Source organism: Populus trichocarpa, chromosome 15 (genome assembly GCF_000002775.5).
Source record: "Populus trichocarpa isolate Nisqually-1 chromosome 15, P.trichocarpa_v4.1, whole genome shotgun sequence".
NCBI lineage: Eukaryota > Viridiplantae > Streptophyta > Magnoliopsida > Malpighiales > Salicaceae > Populus > Populus trichocarpa.
In genome coordinates, this window is record NC_037299.2 from 1597173 (window position 1) to 1605644 (window position 8472).

The following is an 8472-nucleotide window of genomic DNA, read 5'->3' on the forward strand; positions in this document are numbered from 1 at the left end:
GGTGTTTTTTTTTTCATTTTACACTTGATCTATTTATCACTATTTTTTTCTCTTTATTTTTTAAAAAGTATTTTTAGTTTTTTTTTCTTTATACTTTTTTGAAAAAAAATATTATTGTTTATTCTTTACACTTGGCCTATCTATACCTTTTTTGCTTATCATTATTCTTTTATAATGTTTTATAAATTTTTTTCTTTACACTTTTTGTTTTCTGAAAAATTATTCTACACAGACTAAGAAAATAATATTGTTTAACTGTAACAATTGCAACAATTTCCCTTTTCAGCTATGTTAAAGATTTGCTTGAAATTTTATATATTTTTTTAATGGCTATGATTTTTATTAAATTTTATATATGTAAGCATCAATTTTGTGATTTATGATTATATTTTTTACTCGATGTAAAAACAAAATGTATTAATAACACCTACATATTAATTCTTTTGTGTTAGAAAAAATTATTTGACCCGTAATTAGGTGAATTGAATAGACATGTTAACAATTTATTTTATATATTTATTGGCCCAACTAGTTCTCAATGTATTTAATTAAATGCATGCATAGACCTTTTCATTTATAATTAGATTTTGTTTTCAAAAAATAAAATATTTAAAAAGCTTGCATATTTATTTTTTGTCAAAAAAAGTAATTAACACATGACGAAGCGCGAATCAAATAACTAGTATTTAGTTAAAATGATAAAAATATAAATATAAAAATAAATTTATCTTTCAAATAGTTTTATAATAAGTTTTTTTGTCATTTATTTAGGATATCCCTTTAATCCAAAATACCTTACTCTTTTATTTTTAATCAATAGCTAAATATGACGTTAATTAAAGCTAGTAGGTATGATCTTTGTTACACGGTATTGCACGTTGCATCATTGTACTCTAAAAAATTATATTTTAATTATGCAAAAATATTATTATCTAACATCCAACAAAATTAGAATAAAAATAAATAATTTTTTTTTATCAAAGAATCAATGATCTAGAAAGTTGAATTAATTTAATTTGGTAATGCAATTATAACCCATCCCGTCAGTAGTGTCATTACATATATTTATTAACAAAATTTAAAATTAAAAGAAAGTAAAAGTGGGGTTTGAACAGTTCATTTTATTAAGTTGTTGGTTGGTACAATTTTAATTATAAAAAAGTTAATTTTGATGTTATTAAGTTCTTTGTAAATAAATTGCTGTGAGATGTTTTTGAATCTTTATTTTATTTGAAAAAATAAATCGAGGTTCAAATTATATTTTGAAATCAGGTTAATTTTTTATTTTTTTACCAATTTAATGCTATTTTTGGATTTGAGGTCTTTATGTTTTTATTTCAAGTATTTTCAGTAAAAAATAAGTTTTTTTTTTTTTGGATCTTGCAGTAAAAACCTAACTTTTCAGCCACCTAAAATAATAATAGAGATGAAATGCATCTGATTGTCTTAAAAAAGAAAAGAAAAGAAATGTTGAGCAAACTAAGGATACTTCTCCTCACTCACACACACACACACACACATATATATATAGCACACTGGCATGACCTGTCGTTTGGTCTCAAGCATGCCCATTACGCTAAGATAACTAGGCTATTTTAAAAGGCCTTTATTTATTTAATAAAATTTAAAAAATTAAATAACTAAGAATTGTTCCATTATATGGTTTTGAATTTGTTTTCAAATGAAACTACGATATTAGGAAGCGATGTTTTTGTATAGCCCGACTTGATTTTTTTTATAATGTTTTTCTTAAAATTTGATCAAGATTACTTATAATTGAATAAATAATATTATATTTAATCTATTATTTCACTAGATATCAATAAATTCAACAATAATTTTTAAACGAGATTCTTGCCTTATTTTTGTGCTATTAGCAATCATTTTGTTTATCATTTTATATGAACTTCATATCCATTTTATTTTCTAAATTTTTGTGCTCGTGAAAATTCTATAAAAATAAAGTTCAAGTTATTATGGTTATCAAATATATTTATTTTTGAATTTCTTTTACTTTTTATTCAATTAATTATGGTTCTTATAAGAAAATATTACATGAATAATGAATCATAAAAGATAGTTTTGGAAAATAAAATGCATTTTTACTTCATGGATTTGTTTCAAGTCTTTCGTCTCTCAATCCCTTCTACCGAAATCATAGAAAATCCATGATTGGATCATTTAAATTACTAGCAAACTCTAAGAGATATGGTGAAAATATTGCTTAGTACACCACTGTTTACACAAACACACCACAATGTCCTTTTTCTTTCCCCAAACTTTTTTCTTTTTTGATTTTGCCCTTATAAAAAAAACTGATAGTCAATTTAAGTAAATTTGTTAAGAGATGGAATAATTAAAAGAGATAAGATTAAAATAAAAAAAACAGACGTAATGGGTCGTAGTTTTAAAATTCATTTAAAAAGTTCATTTTGATCATCTTACTTTCTAAATTATAACTTTTGGATTCCTTAATATTTTTTAAAAATAATTATGGTATAAAACTTTTATTTTTATTTTTTAGTCTCTAATTTAAAAGAAGAAAAAGACTAAATTTATTTAATTTACTTTTTTAAATTTGACAAACTTAATTTGTCGCACACCTTTGAATATTTACACATGACTATTATAGATGAATTTAAAGAATCCAGTTTGACCAAGTTTTTTCCCTAGAGAATTCTCTTCTTGACCTATTATTCCTAAAAGATAATTCACCAAAGTTTCTATTGTTTCTCAATGTTGTTTGTATAATGTCATGAAAGTGCACACACATGCCAGACCAAATCTATCTACACATGAAAGGAAAGCACCAATTCAGCAATTCAATGGAAAGGAAGGTGGCTTCATAGTAACTTTTTTTATATATATTATTAACGTGGGTGTCCGGGGCAGTTTGCATGCATCTCGACTAATCCCACGAGCCTTGAAGTTAATGACTATGTAAGTTTCCAGTAGCCATCATATTAGTAACCACATGGCTCGAATCTGAAACCACAGGGGAAGTAAATCCCTTAGTTCCAAACTCTTATCATTAAGCCAGCTACTAGATGGTTGCTTCATATTAACTTTGAAGTTGAAGGATATGGAGGTTGGGAACTATTATGGGTATTTTAGGAAAAAAGAAGATGAAAGGAGATAATAGTCTTGATGCAAATCCTAATGGAATTTTAATTGAATTATGGAATTTTTTTTTAAAGTAATGTGCTTCTAACTAAAAAAAACAAAAACATTATGCTATGGTTATTGAAATATCATTGAAGAATTTCACATGTTTACAAAGTCTACAAAGGGTTGCAAAACAAAACGAGCCATCTCCTAAAAAAAATTCCGTTATTTCCATTTTATATATATATATATATATATATATTGAAATTATAATAATAAATACATAACTTTAATAGTTAACCTACCTAACATTCCATTGAATTTGAAAGAAATCCAAATTCTAACTTATTTAAAATATTATGAATTATGAACAAACATTAAAAAGTAATTTTATGGACAAAAACAAACATTTAATTACCATAAAAAAATCCAAATTTTACAAGATATTCCACAATAATAAAATATATACCACCATAAACCTTGAAGGTGTAAGCAACCGTAATATTGTTTCGTTGTAAGTAAATATTAATACTATATAAAATTTACAAAAAAGAAAAACTTATTTTCATTTCGCATATTTATTAATTACCATCTCCTTAAAAATAAACTACTTTACAAAAGAATATTAATTCCCTTTTCATACTTTTGTGTAAAACTTTAAATTTCATTCGATTCCTATCATTTAATTAATTCCTATAAATATTCAGTAAACGGATAGATTTTGATTATAAGGTAAGTAATTTATCCCTCGATGATGGATTCAACCATATTTTCAGATATATATTTGGATTTAGATTTGGTGAGAGAAATTAATATTGAAATATTTGGATTTGGATTTGGATTTGGATTTGGTGAGAGAAACAGTTTCCATTTTCATCATACATTAATTAGTCCTCAATATTGGTTTAAATTCAATGATTTTAATTGAAGTTACAAGTTTCCTGCACGATAAAAATAATATAGACTTAATATTCATTTTTATTTTCATGTCTCTTAATTTAAATTCTCAAATTCCAAAATTAATTCTCAAGTTTTGATATGATTATATACCCAGTATTATCAAGGCCCCACTGATGGCTGGAAAAATAGTTTTTTTTTTTGGAAAGTAATTTTTATGAAAAATAAATTTCTAAAAAGTATATTATTTTTTATATTTAGCAGTATTATGAAAAATGAGTTGGAAAATACTTTTCGGTATTTAGTTATGTCATAAAAAATAAATTAAAAAATAACCCATTAATGTTTTTTCCAAGTTTATCTAATATATATATATATAAAGAACATTAAATATAACTTGACCACTTATAAAATAAAAGAATGAGACATAAAACATATAATGGTAATTGTTTTTATTACATCATTTATTTATATATAGATTATTTTATAAAATATAACTATATACATAATATAAATATTTTAATATATAATATTATAGATATATAACCTTGTTAAATATTTTTGAAGTAAAATCTATTAATATTAATTTTTTTTTTCATTTTTAAAACCTTAAAATAGTTTTTTTTTCATATTAAGATGAGTTGTTTTTTTTTAAGTAAGAAAAGTATTTTCCAAAGATAAGAAAAGAAAAACCGTTTCCTTTTATAAATGCTCAACTTTTTCTTTGACCGGAAATCCTTTTTCTTTGTTGATTTTCCTTAAGTTCACCGGAACTGTTTTTCTGGAAACAAACAAAGTAAAGGATTTGATAGATAACAATGCAAATACATGCATCTATCTATATATATAAGCCTAAATCTTCCTAGCTAGACTTCCCATCAAAAACAAAGTGAAGACAGTACCCATTATCAAACATATATCTCAAGAATTAACCACACCAGAAGATATGGAAAAATCTTCCATGAAGATGGCTTTCTTTGCCGTACTCTTGGTTTTTGCAGCTGGTATATATATATATCTCCCTTCTTTTCTCTGATATGTCATTTCCTCACCTTGCACCAGCACCACATCACACGTACTGGTGTATTTATTGACTTATATATATATAATATCATATACGATTCTCTGTAACTCATTGTTTGTATCTTGGTTTTGTTTGATTAAATTAACCAGGAACACAGCTTGGAGCAGAAGCAAGGAATATAAATATTCCGTGCAAAACTGTGAAGAACTGCGTACCGGCAGGTCATTGCAAGTGCATTATGAACTTGTGTTTCTGCCATCCTGATGAACAAGTTCTTAATGCTCAAGCGCTCATCGGCAATAATCCATGAACGTTCAAAAAGCAGTTTCTTTGCTAATAATTCAATATTGCAAAGAAGCTGGCTCTTCCTTGTTGTTACATGTTTTATAATTAATAAATGTGTTGGAAATAAATGTCAGAAATCTTTATTTATTTATTTATCCTCACTCTCTACAAATCTACAGAAAGTTCAGCTACACATCAAACAATATTTCCATCAAAACATACTCTGATAAATACATATTTATTTATTTATTTTTAATTTTATAGTGATAATTAAATTGACTAACTTGGACGGAAACAACCACAATTTAAGGTTGAAAGGTTAAAAGGAAACTCTAAAAGGGCTTTAGAAACCACAGTCGCGTACACTTCTCATAATAGAAAAAAAAATTACTCTTGAATTAAATTTCATCTCAATAATCAAAATTAAATATTTTTAAAAAAGGATGCAGAGTTAAAAGTGGTCCAAATCTCCATTGTTGGCTAGCGGTGTGCATCACTGCTTGTATTAACAGGTAGAAGTGGCCCTGTAAGGTGACAATATTTGTTTTTTTTTTAAATAAAATAAAATGTATAAATACCTGGGCATATTATTTTGATTTTTCAATTTATTAAGAGTAAACGGTAGTTTTTAGGGTGTTTAGAAGTATAGTAGCGATTACCAATAAAAATTTAATTTGAAGTTAAAAAAAAAATAATCAAAACACAAAAACAAAAAAATTCATGTTCACATTTTGAATGTAATAATTTTTTTTTTAAACCCAATTAATTATTCATCATCCACAACAATAGCAGTATAAGTATTTATTGACCTATAATTGCCTTTCTAGTAGCAACATCAACATCAATTGTTTATAAAAAAAATTAAAAATGTATATATAGTTGTACATATTATTTTAATTTGTAAATATTATTTAGATGTTTACTTTATCGTCTATTATTAAATTTGAATTTTAAATATATGTGGATATTTGTTTAGGGCCGATGTTATATTTTTTTTTTAAATTTAAATTGGGTCATCACAACTCCAAATTAGCCCATTAAGAGCAAGTTGTGGTCTTTGGGCCATTTTAAAGGTAATCAAAGCAAACAATTATAAAGTTCATTTAATCATCCACCACCCGTTACGAGTATTTCTTGATGCATAATTGCCTCTCTAGCAGAGGCATCACCTGCATGATGACAGCATTTATTGGTAACTTCATATCTAAGAGCTCAGCTCCTCTAGAATCCCATGCATCAGTGCCCTGGGACAGGGAAGAACTCACCTAAAAGCTCAGGTCAGCCACAAAGCAAGGGTTCAAGTGTAAGCACAACTCATACCAAATTTCCGACTTCAAAAGTGACCCTCTCCTGCGATGAAAATGCCTTGTATTTTGCATTCCTGTCAGTGGTTTCGTGCTTCACTTGATCATGAACTCCACGAAAATATTCTATGGTGTCCTCTACCCTAACACTTGAAAAGCCCAGTACGAGAAATATTTGCTGAGTCATGTACACTCAATGATTTTTTGGCCATCCACAACTTGAAAAAACCAAAGCTGAGTACGTGTGGTGCTGTTTTTATACCTGTTCTTGGCAAACTCAGCTTCAAACAAGACAAGATCCATCACTTCGGTGTAAATAAATATTGATTGTATGAGAAACCATGATATGGTTTCGATGTGAATAAAACTATTAACACTGTATAAGATTATCATTTCTTATTAGATTTATTACCATCTTGTTCAAAATAAACTACTCTACGAAAGAATATTAATTTCATTTTCATACTTTTGAGGAAAACTTCTAGTTTCAACTTAATGGGATAGACTTTGCAATTATAATGTAAGTGATTTATCCCTCCATGATAGATTTAGCTATATTCTCACTCATATATCTATCCCTCTCCATGTTAGATTTATCCATATTGTCATACACATCCGTTTTACAAGTCCGAGCATGATCAAAATAGAATAGACTTGGATTCATTTTTAATACCATATCTCTTAATTTTTGCACTTGCAGCTTATTTTTAATGGGAAAAAAATCTGGGTAGCAGATTCGCAATTTCCAAAATTAATGGTAATATTGTTTCAGTACTGTGTATTTATAAGATCATATACCAATATTAACATATTTAGTCGAGGAGTTGTTGGATAGTACTGATGTGAATACATCTATATATATAATAGAAGCCTAAATCTTCCATGGAAAACGAAGTGAGCACACCCATTATCAAACATATATATCAAGGATTAACCAAACCAGAAGATATGGAAAAATCTTCCATGAAGATGGCTTTCTTCGTAGTACTCTTGGTTTTTGCAGCTGGTATATATATAGCTCCCTTCTTTTCTTTGATATTGCTTCTAATATATATAGATGCATTCATATTTATTGACATTTATGGATTTGTTACCATACGTAATTTCAAAATATGAGATAGTATTCTTTTGTTTGTTTGTCACATGGTTACTGACCGATCAAAGTTCTACGTTAACAGATTATTAGGTTGGATTTAGTCAAACCCGGATAACCTAGCGAGTAAACTTGTAATCTAGTTGACTTGCTTAAAAAAAAAAAATTTGTTTTATTTTTGTTTCTCTCAAAAAACCATTGTTTCATTAAGAAAGATCCCCCAAAACAATATCATTTTGAGGTCGGCCCTACGATTCAATGATTCGAGCTCTTAGCTAGATCAAATACTGGCCGAGTTTGATAACGGTTTGTAACTCATTGTCTCTATCTTGGTTTTGTACTTTGATTAAACCAGGAACACAAATAGGAGCAGAAGCAAGGGATATAAGTATTCCGTGCAAAACTGTGGCGGAATGTGTACCACCGGGTCATTTCGATTGCATTATCAACCTGTGTATCTGCCATCCTGTTGAGCAGGTTTTTGATGCTCAAGCACTCATCGGCAATCATCCATGAACGCTCAAAAACAGCTATTAATTTGTCTGCTAATAATTCATTTCCAAGAAGCTATAGCTCTTTTTTATAAGCAATAAAAAGATAAATGGATGGGCAACACATGCGCTGAAGAGTTACATATTCATCAATAAAATGATGAGTTCAGGCCAGAGTACGTAGCTAGCCTGATTACTCTCATTCTCTACACGTACACTATTTCCATCAAACCATAGTGTCATAAATTTATTTTTATTTATCTTTTTATTATG